The sequence below is a fragment of the Canis lupus genome, chromosome 2 (assembly GCF_048164855.1).
Source record: "Canis lupus baileyi chromosome 2, mCanLup2.hap1, whole genome shotgun sequence".
NCBI lineage: Eukaryota > Metazoa > Chordata > Mammalia > Carnivora > Canidae > Canis > Canis lupus.
This window is the reverse complement of record NC_132839.1, coordinates 73328578-73349148: the sequence shown is the minus strand read 5'-3', so window position 1 is coordinate 73349148 and position 20571 is coordinate 73328578. Positions and strand designations below refer to the sequence as shown.

At 47.6% G+C, this 20571-nt stretch overlaps 1 protein-coding gene and 1 long non-coding RNA gene across 20 annotated transcripts in view; one reads left to right on the top strand and one right to left on the bottom strand.

Moving 5' to 3' along the window:
• The window catches only part of APBB2 (amyloid beta precursor protein binding family B member 2), a 375292-nt gene that overhangs the window by 16248 nt on the left and 338473 nt on the right, over positions 1-20571 (bottom strand). The window contains exon 1 of one of the 19 annotated variants that reach the window (XM_072806790.1): positions 9128-9375. The exons of the other annotated variants lie outside the window; for them this stretch is intronic. The gene's annotated coding sequence lies outside the window, so the exon portion shown is untranslated. Of the gene's footprint in view, positions 1-9127; positions 9376-20571 lie in introns of those variants that run through there. 19 annotated transcript variants of the gene reach the window in all.
• Positions 8072-11382, top strand: LOC140621595 (uncharacterized). Its single transcript, XR_012021340.1, has 3 exons — positions 8072-8442; positions 8931-9394; positions 11187-11382. It is a non-coding gene; the product is annotated as an uncharacterized lncRNA (long non-coding RNA).

Here is a 20571-nt window from a genome sequence, read left to right as displayed (position 1 = left end):
TATTTATTTACTCATGAGAGACACACAGAGAGAGAGGCGGAGACACAGGCAGGAGGAGAAGCAGGCCTCATGCAGGGGAGCCTGACGTGGGACTAGATCCCGGGACTCCAGGATCATACCCTGGGCTGAAGGCAGACACTCAGCCACTGAGCCACCCAGGGGTCACAAAACCGAATTTTTTAAATGAACCTTCTATCTAGAGCAATTATGATTATAGAAGCAAGAAGGGGCTTGAGACGACACGGATTTGCATGAGTGCTACCAAGACAAACACGGTGGTGCAGCGGAAGCAGAACAAGAAGCTCTGATGTGCAAACATGTGCCCGGAAAATGAGCAGAGCCCCAGCTGCTGGGGCCAGGTGACAGGCTGTCACCAGGCAGGCTGCCACACTGGGAGACAGCACAGACTGAGAGCCTGTCAGGGCCGTGAGATCCCGTTGAGTGGCTCACCCCGACTGAGGTGAGCTCACACACCTCGGGGAGCGTGCAGCTGGCGCTGGATTTTCGCCTCTTTTACTGATGACAAGGGTAACGACTGGGACAGTACCTGGCTTCAAAGAACCAGGCTGTGCAACTAAATTCCTCCCTGTGATTATCGGAGGACGACGATGGTTTAAAGATCAAAGTGCTCAAGAAAAAGAAATGCTCGAGTTGCTGCATCCGGATCACCATGATCTCCTTGTATATGTTGGTTAAGCCAGGACACGGTCTGCAGATTGTGTCTACAACCGCAGAAGAATTTATTATTTATTTATTTATTTAAAAAAGATTTTATTTATCTATTCATGAGAGATGCAGAGAGAGAGAGAGAGAGAGGGGGGCACACAGACACAGGCAGAGGGAGAAGCAGGCCCCACGCAGGGAGCCAGATGTGGGACTCGATCCCGAGTCTCCAGGATCAGGCCCTGGGCTGAAGGCAGGACTAAACCGTGGAGCCACCCGGGCTGCCCCTGATGAATTTATTTTGAATGGTTCCTCTTCATGTAAGAACCGGTGGTCTTTTCAGACTATGATAATCACTTTCCTCAAGATACTCTTGGCTCTTTGGGAAGGCACAGGGGTCTACCCACTGGAGGCAACTGGCCATCGTGAAGCTGTGGCCAGAAAAGCCTACCCTGCATCGCATGCCATGTGCAGTGGGGCTCCCCACCCCGGCTCCAGGTCGGGGGCACTTCGGCCTCAGCCTGTCCACACCTGACTTCAATACCTGCTCCCTCCTACCTCCTCCTTCCACATGTTCTATCTCGGCTGGCGTCCTCTAGGCTAGAACCAAGAGGCCTTCCTACCCCCCCCTCCCCCCAGCACCCCCTAACTCCCCATGTCTGGCTTCCTGAAAACGTCCTGAACTCATCCTCCCCAGCCAGTTCCACCACCCCTGGGACAGTCTAAGCAGGTGGCCCCGCCCCACCTCGCCTCACAGGGTCTCTACGCCCTGGTCACAGTGTGGGACTCAGGGCTGGGGGGAGCACCCTTCCCAGTGCTGCCGCGGTGACTCATTCACCCTGGGTTCTGTCAGTATCTGTGACAGTCTGCATTCCCCACGACTCCCTGAAGCTCTGTGAGGATGGTACGTGCCTCATCAACCCCAATACCCACCCCAGACCCGGCCACGGAGGTCCTGACTGACTGGTCCTTCCTCTTTCAGAACAGCACCTGCAGCTTGCATCCCAATTTCCTGTGGGGAAGCTGACCCTTGGCCAGAGGTGCCCACGGGCTTTATGACCGTGGGTGGAGGGGTGGGTCTGGGCGAAGAGCTGGGCCCACACTGAGGGGTGAGCAGTCTTGTCCTACCCTGTGCTCCTGAGGCCTTTCCGTTCTTGTCTCAACCACTATCAAGACAACATATTAAATAAGAAACGAGAGAAGGCCTCATTTCTGGAGAGCATGCTCAAGGAAAGCCCTGTTTCTGGCCCCCAGCTCTCCGGGTTCTTCTCTTTCCTGGATGGATCCTAAAAGGATATACGTGGTGTCTTGCCACACACAACCGTCTTCCTTCAAAATTCTACGTTCAGCTGCCATTTCTCCAAGGCCAAACCTCTTTGGTTCTCTGATCACCCACTCAAAGTCCAAACTCTGTCTGGATTTCTAGAGTTTCGAAACCTGGCCCACCTCCTCTTCTAGCTCCCTTGTTGCAACCATGGGGCTCTCTGCTCTGTTCCAGAAAGGCAGGTCTCGATTCATGGCATGTCCTCTTGCGTGGCCACTGGCCTCCCGGTACCGCCTGGGGTGCACTGCGGTCCATCCAGCTCAAAAAAGCCTGCTTGGCCCTCTGTGCCCCAGGACATTGCTTGTGTCTAAACTCTTGCGGTATTTAAATTCTGTAGCACAAAGGGTAAGAGCTTGTCACATCCTACCTTTCATAGTTACTGTGCAGACCTCAGAGTGTCTGTTCTCAGAGACAGTAGGAAGCAGCCAGGGACAAAGGAATCATGACTCAGGCAACCTCAGTTCTAGTCTCAGTCCTGAGTCCAGGAGCTACAGCAACTCAGGCATGGCATCTAACCTCATCTCTAAGTGAAGGAGCTGAGAAACACATTTCCAAGGTTCTCGTCGGGCTGTGATACACCATGAGGTAAGCTTCCCAGTCCCAGCCTGGTCTTCAGGACCGCTGTTGGCCTGCGGTGCAAAGCTACCATCCGGGAGGAGGACACCAGCCCTGGTCAACGAGCAATGGCCCATCCTAGCAAACTGCAGCTCCGCGCCCTCCGCTCTTTATTATGCAACCCCTGAGGAGCAATTTTTAAAAAAATTATTATTATTAATCTTCATTTTCTTCTGGCTCCAGGGAAAGTGATTAATGCCTCAGGCAACCATCTGGAACCCACATCTTCCCAAGGGAGAAGCTTAGCAGCCAAAGGCTTTGTTTCGGGGATTTTTTTTTTTTTCTTTCCAGCTTTGTCTTTTCCTGTGGGCTTTCAGGTACCGGGCTAATAGATCCGGGACGCAGGAAATCTGTCTGTTGGGGACAGTGAGTGAGTCCTGCAACGAGCCCTCTAGGGGCTTCATCTGCTTCCCCAGGGAGGAAAAAATGGGAGTTCTCTCCTCACTACCAGGGTCAAGCGATTTGCAAGGGAGACCTATCCGGAGCCAAGCTAAATACCCACAGGCCCCAGGCTTGGGTATTTGTAAGCTGTGGTGAGTCCTCTCTTTCAGACCTGGGGCACGGACAAGTCGAGCAACTTCCTTTGTGTGCAATGAAATGCATGTCTGATCTAATTTCATTATTATTTGGAATGAAACCCAAATATCGCTTAACTGGTTGTTTCAAAAGCTCAGCTTTTCAGCACCTCATTTCTGAAAAAGCCTGTGGTCTAGACAGAATCAGGAACCTACTAAGATGCTCTCAGCCCAATTCCAGGATCTGGGAATGTGTTAGCTCACACGGCAAAGGGTGATCAAATAAAAGATGTTGAGATGGGGTTGTTATCCTGACTTATCTAGTTGGGCCAGACACAATGACGGGGAAAGAAGGACTTTGCTTCTAAGTAAGTGACAAACAGGAGCAGCAGCCACCAGCTAAGGAAAGCCGGCAGGCAGTCTTTAAAAGCTGGAAAAGGCAAGGAAATGGATTTTCTCTTGGAGTCATTAGACGTGCCAAAACCTTGATTATACCTGGAATACTCATTTTAGATTTCTGATCTCCAGAACTGTAGCAGAATAAATTTGTGTTGCTTTGAGCCACTGTTTGTCGTAATTTGTTAAAGCAGCAATCGGACTAATATCACTGCTAGGGGGCTTTACGGTCTAACTAAATTATGATTTAATTAAAGATTTTTATTTAAAAACATATTCCATTCCCTTCCACAAATACCTTCTGAGCCACGATTACGTGCCAGGTAGACAAGGCTCCGGCTAGGAAGCCCACTATCTAACGGTACAGGTGTCCAGTGAGATTCACGGTGCATCTTTAAGTATCACACAGACCTCACCAGGTGAGAAGGGCAGCAGACAGTTCCCAGAAGGTTCTGTGAGCATGAGCAAAGGCATGGCTGTGAGAAAGTCCACAGAGCATTCGGAAGAACTGTTGGCCCAGTGCATACACCTAGGTACTGCGGCAAAGGGCCACGGTGGGACTGCAGGGAGGTTGTACCTGTGTCCCCCCCACAGCCTGGCCCTCAGAGCCTCGGAATATGGCATGTGACCCTGCACAATACGTGTTTTAAAAAGTTTCTTTGGGTGGGATGAAGTGGGTCAAGGGAGACATTGACTGGGGGCTGCTGCTCAATGTCCAGGTGAGCGGAGGAGTATGAAGCAGGCTAGGTTAGCATCTGTGAGAACAGGGTAAGAGGAGGCAGACGGAAAGGAGGTGCTAGAAGGATGGCTGGCAGGACTGATGGGTGTGGCTGATGAGAGGCCAAAGCCAGAATGACTCTTGCTGGGCCAACTAAGCGCCCTCGAATGCACCAGGCCAGGAGAAGGGATCTGGTGAAGGAAGGAAGCTCATGAGCTCGGGTTGGACGGAAGTGTGAGGTGCTGGAGGGCCACCCGCTGGCCAGGCCCACCAAGCAGGAGGACACTCAGTCCCTGAGTGTGGGCCTGTGGTCTGGGCTGGAGACACAGATCTGGGGAGCAGCTGAAGTCAGGGCAGTGGATGAGAGCATGGAGAATGAGACAAGACAAAATGAGGCCTGGATTGGAAAAGAAAGGCATTTAAAGGCCTCACTGAGGCAGAGGGCCCAATGAAAGATAGAGAAAGAGTGTGTGTGTTGGGGGGAAGCCCAGAACAGGCTGGTTCCAAAGGCACTGAAAAAAAGAGGGTTTCAGGAGAAATCTCCAGGGCTGCAGAGGCTGAACAGCAGGAGACCTGTCACTGGGTCTTAGTGACAGGGAGGAAGGGAGGTCTATGGTGACCTTGGCCTCCTGGGCCTCTTCTCTGGAGGAGGGAGCTTGGGTCCCAGCTTTAGGAGACTGAGTTAAAAGAACACAGTATATCTGCTTAATTTTTTTTCCCCTTAAACTTCTCATTCTGGGACCTTTCAAACATACACAGAAGTAGAGGACAGTCCCCATGTCCCATCATCCAGTCTCAACAATAATCCAAGATGTTGCCCAGCCCAGACTTTCAGAGAGACTTTTTCCAATCAGTGTCAGGATTCTCAAAGACCTTATGCTCACACATCAGAGCAATCTGACCTTTTCTAGAGATCTTCCTGTGTTCCAAGGGGGACGAGAAACCTTGGAACTACAGTGCTCCTGACAGATTGCAAACCAAAAAGGTTGCGTGTGACCAGCCTAGGGCCATACATGTGAATTTTGGAGGAAAAGCACCAGGTGCCACCGGGTGTCACATAGCCAGGCAGGGCCCACGGTGGCTCTGAACCCACGTGAGGGTGAGAGTCAGGCCCGCCTTCGCCTACAGAGCCCTCCATGGCTCTCCCATCCCCTACCTCTTTCCTCAGAGCCACCAGCAGCTGTGGGGCGACAGCTCGGCTGAGATGGGCTCAGATGGGCTTCTATGCCGCCTCCTGGTTGACCAGGCACCCAGTGGTCATGCATCCCCCAGGCCTTTGGTGTGTTCATTTACATCCACAGAGCCCAAATGATCTCTGAGGTCCAGTCAGAACACAGTTCCTATTTTTCCCAACAGATTCTTCTAGATGTCCGTCTGTCTGAGGCATTCTGCCTGACGCTCAGGTGCAAGCACCGCTTTTGTCCTCGGCTCTGGCTTGTTCCACTGACAACGCTGGATGAGGAGCCATTTGCTAAAAGAGGCTCTGGTCCAGGCCCCCGCTCCCCACACACAGAGTTGTGCCCCATTCCTTTCTCGCAATCACGGGGATCACGGTGTCTCCTTTAAAAACCAGGAATGACAAGTTTACAGCTGTACCTACCTGCGTCCCTTCCTTAAACTCTAACAGAAGAGAGCACCAGCAATCAACTCCCTCTCCCCATTTGTTTACTGGGTCCTTGTGTTTCCCACTCTCTCTGGTTCCTCTCCTTTTGCTGGTCCCCCCTGCTGATTACTGCCCCAGGGGGCCGGCCTCCAGTCCTGCCAGGGAAAAATGTCAGGGCTGAGACACCTTCCGTGGCAGCCTCAAATTTCTTCATGGCAAGGAACAATGACAAAAGAATGCTTTTACTGCTTCCAGTTGAACAGCAGTTTAACCGCCCTGCAGGGGCTTAATCCATCTTTAGGGAATGAATGAAGAAACGATTCTTTATTCCAATGGGTTCTATTAAAAAAAGAGCCCAAACTACTCACCCTTTCCCTGGATGTCTCCCCTGCAACCCTCTTAGAGACAGGGCATTTGCTTGTGTGTTCCTCTCTCCCCTAAAGGAATTTATGAGGCACCTACAGACCTCTTAGTGGGGTTAGCCAGGCTAACATTTCAAAGCCCTGTCCACAGAAGCCGGGAGAGGTTGGTATCTAGACTATTTCAGTGATACGAGATCTTATTTACTTAACGAATCAGCCTGTTTCACCGCAGGAATGTTCCTGGGGAGCCAGAACATATATATATATATATTTTTCTAAATGATGAACTGAAACTTGCCTCCTTGCAACTTTGGCTTGTGGGATCGAGCTTTGCCTCCTGATACAGAAGCAGGAGGAGGTGAGCCTGCCAGCTGCAGGAGAGCCCAGGCGTGCGGGACGGACTCGTTCCCCTCTTTTCTAGGAGATTCCTTTCCATTCACTCTCACCTAATCTCCTCTGCTAGCATTCCTTTGCCGGGCTCCACAAAAAGACAATGCCTTCCACAGAATCCGGGTTTGCTCGGGTCATATCCGTGCTGCGTGATGCTGGGAATTTGTGAAGGCCGGCACATGACAGGCATTCGATTAATGGTAGCTGTCGTTATACGCGAGGAAAAGGTCAAAGAGAGGACCCCCTTTGAAATTCTGTCTCCTTCTCCATGAGAGATGTTTAAGTAAATATTTGAGTTCATAGGATTATAGTAAGACTCTCTGAAATGTACCTACAGACCCCTGCCTCCTGGTTGGTTTATCTTTCTGTAGAAGCTATAAGCCACTACTGCAGTTGTTGTTACTACCACGGAGTACGGGCCCCACACGAAACTAATGACAAACAGGAACAAAGAAATCTGAGCCAAATATTGCATGTCTAGCCCTCTATGACAAACGGCTTTATCTCCACTTTGTTTTACGTGCACAGGGGCTGGAGGGAAAAGAGCCCTGTTTTCAACACTGTTTGCTCTTCTCTGCCTCACTGCTCCGATCTTCTGATGGTACTTTGAAAATCTCATTTTGGAAATGCTGGTGAGGATGCGGAGAAAGGGGAACCCTCTTGCACTGCTGGTGGGAACGCAAGCTGGTGCAGCCACTCTGCAGAACAGTATGCAGCTTCCTCAGGAAGTTGAAAATAGAGCTACCCTACAACCCAGCAATTGCACTACCAGGTATTTACCCCAAAGATACAGAGGTAGTGATCCAAGGAGGCACCTGCACCCCAATGTTCATAGCAGCAATGTCCACATTAGCCAAACTGTGGAACGAGTTGAGATGTCCTTTGACAGATGAATGGATAAAGAAGATATGGTTATACCTACAATGGAATATTATTCAGCCATCAGAAAGGGTGAATACCCACCATTTACATCGACATGGATGGAACTGGAGGGTATTATATGGAGTGAAAGAAGTCAACTGCAGAAAGGCAATTATCATATGATTTCACTCATATGTGGAATATAAGAAACAGTGAGAGGCACCATAAAGAAAGGGAAAAATTAGAGAGGAAGACAAACTATAAGAGACTCCTGACTTTGCGAAAGGAGTCCCCAAAACCAAACGGTTGCAGGAGGGGAGGTGGGGTAACTGGGTGACGGGCACTAAGGAGGGCACGTGACGTGATGAGCACTGGGAGTTATTCTATATGTTGGCAAACTGAATTTAAACAAACACACACAAAAAAGAAAGATCTCATTTTGCGGGTGGGCAGAGGAAGAAAGGAGATGAGAAAGTCATCTTTTTAGAGGGTCAATCCAGAATGTTACACACACACTTGATTTTTTGTTTTTGTTTTGCTTTGTTTTTTAAATTTTACCCAGTGGCGTATCAGCAGGCACTGACTTCACAAAGCTTAGGCTCCAGCTTTGTCAACTCCACTCTCTTTCTCCTCTGCAAGCTCAAGCAGATGCTAAGTGCCCCTTCAGAGGGCATCCCAGGAACTCCTCACCTGCGTAAACACACATTCTCCCCAGGGAATCGTGAGACACATAAGCTGTGTAAACAGCAGATTTGAAATTCTACCTGCAAATAATCCAGGTGGCTCTGGCGGACCAGAAGGCGCAGCCTTCTGAAGAACAGAGTCGCGCTGTTAATTTAATATTCGGAGCCACGACCTCTCGACCTCTCCCCGGGGAGGAGGGGAGGGATTAGAAAACATCTGAAAATATCCTCACCGCTGCCTCGGACCAGCCCTCCCGTTACTGTGGATGAGCTCACGACCCTCATCCTCGGCCTCCAGAGGTCTCCTCAAAGGTAAGGAAAGGGGCCTTCACGTTTGCAGATCCTCCCAACCGAGGTCCCTCAGGAAGACTGAGCCTGGAAGTGCCCCCCACCCAGTCAGAACTTTAATTTGGTGATAAAGCTGCAGAAGAGCAGAGCTGCAGGCCCCCAGGCCCACATGCGCAGCCCGGCACCGGGAGCCCAACAGCTGAGGTCACACGCCTGCCTTTCGCCCCAGAGTCCTACCCTTTCCATAGTCAGGTTCATCCAGATGCAGGAAGGGAGGAAAAGAATCCATATGCTCTGGCTAATAATCGAGACTGAAAGGGAGTCAGTCTTCCGGGCTCTTAGCCTGAGCCACTCTCACCAACGAAACTCTAGAGAATCCTTAACTTCAGCGGGTCCTACCGTGCACTGAGAAGCCCTCTTAGCACTTCTAACCACGGCCCCTCCCAGCCACCGGCGAGCGGCCACGGCCACGGCCTGTCCTACCCAATCACCCTGCCCGTCCCCGTCCCCAGGGTCAAGCGCAGCAGAGGCTCAAGGACCCGGCTGCAATTCCATGCTCTGTTTCCAATGAGGACACACACGAATGACGATGACAGAAGGTTACGGAGAGCAAACTGCCCTTCGGAGACAACGATGGCTGTGGTGGCGGCAACATGGCATGAGGAAAGCACACCGACGAGGGGGGAGAAATGAAAATCGGTTTGGTTACCTCTCTCTGAATCCGGGCAGGCATGAGGGAACAGAGCAGAAACAGCACGTTAGCGTTCACTCGGCATCCAGGAAATGCAACAGCCCCGTTAACAGCAACTCTGAGCCCCGACATCCCATCTTTGCTTCCCAACTTTGCTGTGCCGAACAGCCTCTGGGGGCTGATTTTAGCTGCGCTCTGTCACACAGAAGTGTGTATTTTGAGCCACGTTACGATGAAGCCAAGAGATGCCAGCTGAGTTTAGAGGCAACATATCAACCGGGGGAGGTAATCAAGCTTAAAATATCACAGTCAAATACAGGAAACTGTTTGCAGTAAACACTGGCAAGGCGCGCGTCTTCATTTTCCAGCTCCACCTGCTGCCAATAAAAAATGTACAGAAACGATGACGTGGAGACAGCCTTACCTGTTCTTACTAACTTCTGGCATTCTACTAATTGAGCTGCAACTTTAGCATCTCGGTCCGGTCCTCTCACTCAAATGCATCACGAGAAGGCCCCAGAGCAGGAGGGGGCAGGGACAGTAGAAGGTCAAGGGCAGAGATGGGACGTGGGAGGGCTGGCCGGGTGAGGGATCAGATGTGCCGGGGAAGAGAGGAGCGGAAGGGGAGCGGGGTGCAGAGCAACTTGGGGCCACATGCTTCAAGATTCACTCCCTGAGCCGGCAGGGTGACCCTAATGAAGTCACTTAAACTCTCAGCCCGGAGTGCTCCCTACACCCCTCTGATCTCGTCCCAGCCAATCTGAAAGGGCCTGAGGGCCACCGGGTCCCCAGGGTGGTCACACGCACGCCAGTGAACATTAAGCAAGTGGACCGGAGAGGCAGGGAGCACCCGGATGCTGAGAAGGAAAGGAAGAAACCCAGCTGTCACAGAAACCTGCTCTTGGGGGCGCCCCGCAGCCAGGGTCACGGAGCAGCCCGCAGGGCCCTGCAGAGATGAGAGTGAAAGTCAGGGGGTCAAACAGCAGGCACGTCACACAGCGAACCACAGTCATACAGCAGAGATGGGGGCTGTACATCCTGAGGCGGAGCAATGACCACAACGGGTTACTAGGTGCGGGGAGCCACACAAGCACACAATCCAACTTGCAGATATATGGACTCGCGAGAAGCAAATGTTTGAGTATTTTGATATCCACACAGTAAGAAATCTGGAACAATATAATATCCACATTGTCACCTGTTACCTAGAGGAGGGGCTTGTGGAGGATTTTATTTAACACATTTGTTTGAATATTATACAGTCAGCACGTGTGACTCCTGTCCTACCAATAGGTAAATATCTACCTCGCTGCTTCAGCCAGAGCCCTGTGAAAAGCGCACCCCAAAGCACAGGTGGCAAGGCTAGAACATACATGAGTACTAGGGTGACACCCCCAACAGCCACTCTTTTTCTTGAGCTCTGGCTCCGTGTTGCCCAAACAGCAATCCAATGAGGTAAGTTTTACTGTTCTCACTGATAGAAAAGAAAACCAGTTCAGAGAGGTTGAAGAACTTGACAAAGGTCACACAGCTAGGACATGGTGCAATCAGGGTTTGACTGGAGGTCTGCAGGACTCTCTAACACTAGTCTTACAGTCGTTCAACATCACCTCATGGTTTGTCACCCAAATGACCTGGATGGTTACAATGCACAGGTGTTCAAGACAGGGGCAAAGGATCTAGCAAAGAACCTGGGGCTTTACATGTACATGGGAGGGGCACCTGGGTGCCTCAGTGGGTTAAGCCTTTGCCTTCAGCTCAGGTCATGACCCCAGGGTCCCGGGATCGAGTCTGACATCAGGCTCCCTGCTCAGTGGGGAGCCTGCTTCTCCCTCTCTGCCTCTCTGCACTTGCACTCCTGCTCTTTCTCAAATAAATAAATAAATATATAAATCTTCAGATGTATAGGGAAACCTCTCTTCCTTTCCTTGGGTTGTGAACTTTTATAGGGGGATAAGGTGGCTGACAATTCTCAAAAGAAGTCCTTTACGCTGAGTATGTAGATAGAACCGTGTTCAAATCCAGTTGGCAGCCATGTTCCCTTGGGTGTTTATCCTGTTTTTTTTTTTTTCCCCAGGCTCCCTCTATGTGCCAGCCACACTGTGTTACCTGGTGCGTGTGATCCTTTAAACCTCCTTCCTTGTCAATGAAAAAAGGATCAGGACACCTGGCTCTGGGTAATCGTGGGAATTAAGTTAAATGAGATGGTGTGTGTAAAAGAGTACCTGGCACGTAACACGGTGCAATAAACTGCTTCATTGTAGTTGTCATCACTAAGTCATCTTATGGTTTCAGGTCTCATTTGGGTCATGCTGGGCGGGCACTGGAAGTAAAATGTCTCTGTTGGACAGGTGGTCACTGGGGGAAATATTACGGCCATCTTCCCAGAGTTGATGGGCACTGTTCGCCACAGAACGAGGGGAAGTCACTTCCTGCTCATGTCCCTCTGTCAAAATTAGTCTACAGAAGCAATTTCAGATCATCACCAAAGGATCCAAAGACTTAGATCCTAGTCTCATATTAAATGAATACTCGGTAAGTCTCTTAACCTCTCTGAGTCTTGGTTTCTCATTTTAGATTAGATGGTTTAAGAATTGCTTGGTGTTCAGACTTTTATCAGAAAAGGATTTGTTAAAATGTTTTGACTCTTACATCAAAAAAGGATGAGCTGGTGGCATTTCTTTGGAGAGCTTTTCATTTATACCAAATGCTTTTAATTTTTTATTCCTAACAAAAACTGTGCCTGATTACCTTCAATCCAGAGACCTGAGAATACAGTCTGTTTCTTTTGAATATAATTATTATTGTAGCCTTGGATATTTTTATTTATTTCTTTTTTAAAGGTTATTTATTTATTTATTTATTTATTTATTTATTTATTTATTTATTCACGAGAGACACAGAGAGAGAGGCAGAGACACAGGCAGAGGGAGAAGCAGGCTCCTTGAGGGGAGCCCGACGACGTAGGACTCGATTCCAGGACTCAGGGATCACGCCCTGGGCCAAAGGCAGCTGTCCAACCACTGAGCCACCCAGCTGCCCTGAAGCCTTTGATATTTTAAATCAGGTCCATTACTTCTCATCCACTTAAGGAAACAGCATCAATATGTAGCCACAATGTTTTTCCCTGAAGGCAGAACTTGGAAAAATGATACTGCCAACTTTTAACAAGGTTCCTTCTTTTGGGGTTAATAGACACTGCTTGATTTGAGTGTGGAAGTAAAAGCCAGCCATAAGTAGGGACTTCAGAGAGATCTTTGAAATGTCTTTCAACAAATGCAGAAGAGTCAAAGTGGCAGCTGCTTCACTGATTTAACACCTTATAAATTTGCCAGGAAGCAAACATCAGCCCAAAGCCAGGCTTCTGCAGCAGGAAGAGCGAAGCGAGCTAAATGTAGAGTCAGGCGCACGCTTGCTCCCCTCACGCTGTAAACGCGGAAGAATTAAACCAGGATTAATTCCACACCAGCCACACACTCAAGGGCTGCTTGATCAGTATGCTCTCGGCGGCGATTTCTTGGGAAAATGAACGTGGGAGTAATTGGCAATGTTTTCATTAAAATAAGCCTGAAATAACGGAACTACTTGGCATGTGTAACCGGGCATCCAAACGAATAGGAAATTCCTCAAAATAAACAGCACGCCAGAATGACAATGTCTGTTCCAGCTCTTTGGAGGAGGATGCATCTCCTCGTCCCCGGCACGGCCACCTACTTCTTATGCAACTCACGGGCCTTCTACTTTTCACACACTGAGCCTGTACATAGCAAAGACTTGCCAGTGTGCTTCTCACTCCATTTTTGCAGAACTCTTGTTTCATGCTACTTTTTGATGCCTGGCCTTTCAACACTGGGGGGCTTTTGAGCCTTTTGAGCACCAGCACAGACCAGCATTATCCACACAACAATGAAGCAACAGCTATAAAACTTTATGTCATGGAAGGTCTTACATCAACTCCGGAACCTCGCTATTTTCCCCCTAGCTTCAAGGTCTTTTTTTTCTTTCTTATCCCTGACGCATATTAGTTGTCTGCCCTCGGTCAAGGCCCTTTGCCTCTTTGTTCTTCAGTTTATTCATCTGTGAAATGGGAATAATAGTGGCACGGACCCCCTAAGAGTTCTGCGGGGGGGGGGGGGGGGGGGGGGGATTACACTCATTAATTCATGTAAGAGTCATGGTGTGATGGCACAATGTGGGGCTCGGTGTGCATGCTGAGCAGTGCGCTAACCAATTGTGGACAAAGAGGAGTTTTGCAGAGAGAAAGTTTCCTAACCTGTTTTGGATCATGGAAGCTTTCGGAAGCTGATGAAAATACCCCGGAAAGAAATGTGCATGAATTTTATGCACAAACCCTAGCAGGATGGGGAGAAGGTTCAAGAATCCCTGGAACTCATTCAAGACCCCTTTAGAATCCATATCCTGCAGGTAAAAGCTCCCTGAACTGAACTGAATTCTGGATTTATGCAAATTTACCATCTGGTGTCTGGAGTTTAAGAGAATTCAGCTCAGGAAAAGGATCTGTCCTTCCCAGGACCAAATGGTGACATAGGCACCTGTCTTTGATGAGTGTGCCTGATTTTGCAAGCTAGTTCCCTTCCCACCTCCCTGCTCTTGCCCCCCAGGCCCACACGGCCTATTAACTTGCAGATGCAGGCAAGTCAGAGTTCCAACAGGAGTAAGTGTGAAGATGAGGATCTAAAGTGGTGTAAGGTTATTGAAATTCAAGGCACATTCTTCTAAACAAAGGACTTTCTCATGCCACTGGAGAGAAAACACAATAGTTACCAGTCAGCTTACTAATGAGGGAAAAAGGGATATTTGAGAGCTACCAGGAAATGAGTTTGGGGTGTGTGTGTGTGTGTGTGTGTGTGTTTAAAGTCCATGTTTGAAGTGAGCAAGAATTAACAAGTGTCTGCTTTCATCTGAGCTGTATTACAGTAAAGCATCAACCACCATCACAACAAAACAACCTTGCTTCTCTGAATATCTATGGAAAGAGAATACATATACATAAACTTATATTTAGGTCTCAAGGGAGAAATAACTCATGCCATGTTACGGTTTCAGGGTATAAAGTTTAGGGCATAATCAAAGAGCAAAATTATGTAAATTGTACCTGAATTGTGAAACCATGGGCTGGCTTCCTTCCTGAAAGTACTGGTGGAAAAAAACAAAACAAAAACTTGATACCCAGAAGGCTCCTTTCTCTCTGACTCTGACATAGAACAGGGAAGAAGACAGGTCTACGCTGGAAAAGTGATTTCCATGCAAGAAGTGTCACTAAGACATGAAGTACCAGCAAGTTATAGACAAGACTCCCAGTTAGAACCGTGGTGAGTCTGTGGGTGAATTCCCCTCAATTCCATGCACCCAGCCACGTGGAGGGCCTCCTTCAGGTAGGGCACATTCTTAAATCTGTTCCTAAATTTTCAAGAGGATTTCAGGCTATCGCTATATAGCCAATCCCCATTTCTTTGCACAGACAGGAGTGCTAGTGTAGCCAACACAAAGAGCCAAGACATTTGATCATTTGCATTTTGGAAACTTCCATCTGGATACAAGTACACCTGACACTCTGTAAAGTTGGTGATACCTAAACAAAAATAAACATCAACAACACTAACAAAATCACCATGGCAGTGCCTGTTTTATTGAACCTGCTGCCCACCCAGGCTTTGTTCTCAGTGCACGTTATTGCCGAGCCACACAATAATCCTGCAGGAGAACATCACGACCTGCAGGAATTACAAACAAGGAATCCAAGATGCAAGGAATTTAACTGGCTCAACACCCCCACCAATAGAAGGTGGTAGATCCACAAATGGAACCAGCAGGTCCCCTTGCCCAGTCTCTTCTCCGTTGTTGCGTAGTTCTAGAGCACCTGGCACCTGACTGAGACTACCTCTCTCCCCCTTAGTGGGCTCTCCTCAGGACCCACCCCTCGGGTAAGAGAGGTGGTCTCAGGTCTCTGCTCCTCTCTCTATCCTATTGGAGTTTCGTTTCCACCACAGCTGGACCTGGTGACAAAGGGCAAGTGCTCTGATTCGGTCTAAACAACCTTCCCAAGCAAAGGCTAAGGGTTTCGTCCTCTACACAGCAGCCAATTATCCTGTGGCTGCCCTGCTTTGATCCTCTCCCGGACTCCATCTCATTGACCTCCCTCTCGGCCTCACCCATGGCCTGCTGGGCTCCAGCCACACTCCCATCCTTCTGTTCTCAAAACACACATGGCCTGTGTCCACCTTGGAACTTCTGTCATCAGTATTCCCTCGCCTGGGTCGCCTCTGCCCCCCAGGTCTCCTCTGGAGGATTCCTCCTTATTGTCATCACATCCAGAAAAGCACTCTGGGCTATCCAGTCATGGTCAACACCTGCAGCTGTCGAAACTACTCTCTTTTATTGTTCTTGCTTCTACCCCAGAAAAGAGTCAAATCTGTGTGAGCAGGAACTCTTCCTGCTGTGTTCACTCACCACCTCCTGGCACACAGCGCCACGTAATCAATACATATTTTTGAATGAATGAAATAACTAAATAGAGTACACAAAGAACTACCCCTCACCCCCCGCCCTTACTTCTAATAATTTTGTAGGAACCCAAGGTACCGATGCTGGGAATAACCGGGAGTTGGCTGCATTTTGTTTTCACTTGCTATTGTTTACTGCAGATGGCATTTAAAAAAATGACTTTAGCTCATATTCGGTTTTTATGTCATCTAAAACAATGTTAATAAAACATATTTCATGTGAGCCGGCAGGAGGAGAGTTCTGAAAAGATTATCCATCTCTTGTGACTCTATCTGAAAGTGAGGCAAATCTATACTTTGATCATCTCCAGCAGAAACAACAGTGTTTTCCAGAGCCCCTAACTAGATTCCTTCTTCAGAACATTTGTCTAAAAGAAAAATGGCTCCCCTGCTCCTGAAGAAATCAATATATAAATTTCCATTGTATATTGATTTTTATCGGGACTTATCAACTCCCTGGATAATTTTCTTTATGTTTGAACTCTAAAAGAAATAAACCATTGCTTATCATTAAGGAAAAAGACCTCAGACAACACACTTCCATATATACCGAGACAGAGGACCTACGGAGAGCTATATACCATGAAGCATCACAGAGCATTCCAGAGGGATCTTAGCAGGAGTTAACTTTCTGATACAATTTGAAAGAATATCCATATTTCCTGTTCAGTAAGGTTCCCTTTTCTATGCAGCTAGTCTCTTTGTTCCAGCCTCTTTTTTCTTTTCCAAAGAACAAAAGAAATCTTAAAAAAAAACAAACAAAAAATCACAATCCCATTACAATAGCATTCTGTTTTTACTGCCTGAATTTACCTTCCTTTTATTGTCCAGATTTGTCCATATCTGACAAATGGAATAGACACACCACCTGGAAGAAGCTTTAGTGTGGGCTTGGGTGTTTGAATACTAGTTTGTCACGGAAGTACCCCACTGCTGGCCCAAAGCGACCAAACCTTCTTACTTTCGAAGGACAAGGTCCCTCTTTCAGCTGTCGTTGGGGGCTCTACATGGATCTTTTAAATCAGAGGTGAAAAACCATGACCCCAGGATCACAGATCATCCGTGCTCCCTATCTGTTTTTATAAAGTGTCACTGGGACATGGCCACCCCCATTCGTTTCCCATCGTCTACGGCTGCTCCTGTGCTAGGAGAACAGAACTTGTGGAACAGTAGCTGCAATGAAGATGATGTAAGCCCAAGAAGCCACAAATACTCATATCAGGCCTTTTCCAGAAAAAGTGCCAAAACCCTGCTTAGATGACAACCTGATTCAAGGGAGCGACGTACTATATAGACAAATACTGAAATCAGTACCAGCTAAATAATTTGTGAAGCCCAGTGCAAAATGAAAAGGGGAGGCTCCGTGTGAAGAAATGAAGAACTGCAAGATGGTAAGAGCAGAGCATTAAACCAAGCACACACTAAATCTGTACGGCAGCCCTCAGACACTAGAGTAATCCTTGCTGCAGGTGACAGGCTCCAAAGCCACCTACAAACCATTCCATCCAGATGCAGGAATGAGAGTCGCTTCCAATCTGTAGCTTCTTCAGGACCCAAAACACCTCTTACTCAACTGAAATCCTACACGTACACCCCACTCCACGTGAGAGTCAGAATCAATATGCAGCTCTGCCTCAACCTCTTATTTCAAAAAGGTCGCATGCAGGCTGTGAATGTGTTTTTAGCAGGGGAGTGGAGCAGGGGAACTCAGGGGGGCAGAAATCACACTGGACTTCTTGCAAACAGCATTTTCATGTAACCTGGCAGACAGATGCACGCTCTAACATGACAGAAGCAGGCCAAAGCAGCCCCAACTGTCAACTGTGCTCTCTGTGGCTGCTTTTCCTCGATCATAATTATTTCAACTGTCATAATTTATTCATCCCCAGACAAGCTTACATGTTCCAGGGTGACTAGTCCAGGCATCTGGGTCAGAAGGGCTGGCTGCCCCAGTCACTTCCACCCCTCCTCAAGCCTCAACTTCCGACTATCTGACTACGGAAGGAATATCTTCTGCATCGGTATTTTTTTGGCAAAACCAAACCAAAGTTGGTTTCAGAACCAAAGTTAACTGACAAAGACTATAAGCTTTTGAGTTCGTGAATGTGAAGGTGGGAGGGTGCAGAAAAAAATCCCATCAGAAATCAGAGACTTCATTTCCATACTTTACAGGTACAAGGAAATGGCTTTACTAGCTCACAGAGTGCTCAGTGATTTTTCTGCAAGGTTCCCAAGGAATTTTACTCTTTCTGATTTGAGATACATTTGGAACAAATTTTGTTTGCGACAATACATCAGTTGTTGGGACTCTGAAGAATGTTCCACGTGAAATAGGTAACTTCAAATGCAATTATCAAAGGTTTCTTATAAAACTGGAGCAAAGGTAGATTAATTCCATATGGACTAAAGCTTAAAACTTGTCTTTTTTCTTACGTTGATCTTTTATTTTTTTATGACAGAAAAAAGAAAATGCTCGAAGGTCTGATACCAGTTGAGAAGGACAGTCAGGGCAATAAGGCTGAAAACATCCTGGACAAATGGCTATATGCACAGCACTCCACTGGACAGGTCCACTCACCCACAATGGAGACTAAGCCCTAATTAAGTCAGGGTCTTGATACAACAGAAATTGAAACTGAGTTGCTCCGTTGCTTAATAACTATCCTTAAACAGGCTTTATTTCTTTTACTGTGGATTTCAAACAGAAATCAACAATGAATCTAAAAATCCAGGGGGTGTCCTAGAATACTCCCCCTTCCACTTCTGCTATAGTCAGTCTTGCCCATTCAGTCTCCACAACCCACTTCTCTTCATTCTCTCTACCACAACTCTGATTCTTCTTGGAGTGGGACTTGCTAGCTGGTCCCTCAGCTTCCACTTGTGCTCCTAACTTCCATTCTCCCAACCGCATTCACTGAGATCTTTTCTTACAAAATATTAGGTCATGGCACTGCCCTGGTTATTACCTTTCAAAGGCTTCTCATGGCATTAAAAAGAAAACCTAAACCTTTGACCACAGCCTGAAAGCCCCAGATCATCTTGTCCCCACTGATCTCTTCTGCCCCAGGGCATACCACAGGCCTTCTTGCTCCTGGCTTTAGCTATGCTGCCCTCCGCTTTGATCCTTGAAGACACTGCGCCATCCCTCTTCCTCAGAGCTCTCCACCGGATCCCCACCTGCCTGGCTTCTTCTTAGCCTTCTTGTTCAGCTCCAATGTCACCTCCTACAATAGACTGCCGCTTGGTGACCCCTTTCCCCACTGAACTACTCTTGCATTCTCTGAGCAACTGACCATTCTCATGGAGCTTTGTAATCTATATCATCATGCTTCTTAAATTGTTCTTCCAGCCTATGTCCTGCCTCTTTGTACCTTGACCGTTTCATTCATTGCGTACCTCACAAGACGCCTGAAACACAGACATTCCGTATCTGCTGAACAGCAAGATAATCTAGAGATTATAAATGCCAAGTACATGTGATGGTCATAGTTAAACCCTCCAAAGAGAAAATGAAGTATTTTCATCTATATTAATTCATCTGCTCACTCAACAATCCAATTATGGAGAGCCACATAGGCCAGGTACTATATTAAGATTAGAAGAATCCAAAGGTCTAAGAATTTCTCAAAAATATTATATGCTGTGTTTAAAAGAGGCACTTAGGAAAGAATAATTTACACTACTATTTAGCATGTTTTCATGTAACCGTAGGGATGTGTGTTAAAGTCTGGAAACCCAGATGAGTAAGAAGTTATATATCATCAATATGTTCTAAGAAAAACCAAGAAAGGCAACCCCCCCCCCAAAAAAAAAAAAAACACATGAAAAGTACAGAGGAAGTAAATAGGGGATTTTCCAACTGTGTTCCAGGTCTTTAAATCTACGAGTCCCTTCTTCACACTTGGGAGACCGTGGCCAGATGAAAAGCTTTGCTCAGTCAGTGGTACCAAATGGAATTCACTTCCCTGAGGGGTTGTTCAAGATGAAAGCTGTCCAGGTGAGACCAGGAGGCTGCACGACTGATAGTTTTTGAAACAGACTGGAATGACCACATCCAAATAAAAAACACCCCTCTTCAAACTCTCTTAGATCTCAACTTCTGGCCCTCCTTGCAGTTCCAGACTCCTCTGAGAGGTATCCACGGTCAAGAGATGCAAGTGCAGAAAGACTGAACCACCAACCATCTGATTAATACCTCCACCCTTGGAGAGGAGGTGACCTTGACCTCACTGGTGTGCATCCACAGCCCTGGGCTCAGCAGACCTCTAAGGCTGCAGCCTGCAGCAACATCCTCTTGCCTCACCTCAGTGTTATCCATACTATCTCTCAGGTGTGCTCCAGTTCAAAGGATCTGAAATGGGTCCTCTGACAGCATTATGTGGGCTCCAAGAAAGTAAGTAGGTACTTGTCGCATTTATTGAACACATAGCAGGTGTTCAATAAATACTTATTAAATAAATTATCCCCATTGCTCACAAGTTAGGACTTATTATAACAATAGAGGAACTCATTAACGCATTAGGTGCCACAAAAGGGGTTTCTGACCCACCCAGCACAGAGCCTGTGCCTTCACTCTGAGCCTCACTTACCGCTGAGCCAAGAACAATGACACTTTTCTTTGATGATAAGGGCTGATGCCTTATGTCTTTCCCCCATTCAGCTTTTTATTTACATTTCATCTTGGACAACATGACCATCAATAACTTTTACAAAATTATGGACAAAATGGGGATTTACGGTTGTTTTTCTCACAATACGTTATGCTTTCTAAGTCCCTGGGAAAGGCTTCAGGACATGAAATAATTCCTTTCACAATGCAGTACCAACTGAAAGGCAGTGGCAAAGCTTTGAACTTTAGGGAGAAAACTTGCAAACTGCTTTCGTGGCGGAGTAAGGCTGAAGGAGAAACTGCCCAATAGTTTAAGGAAACCAAAAAGA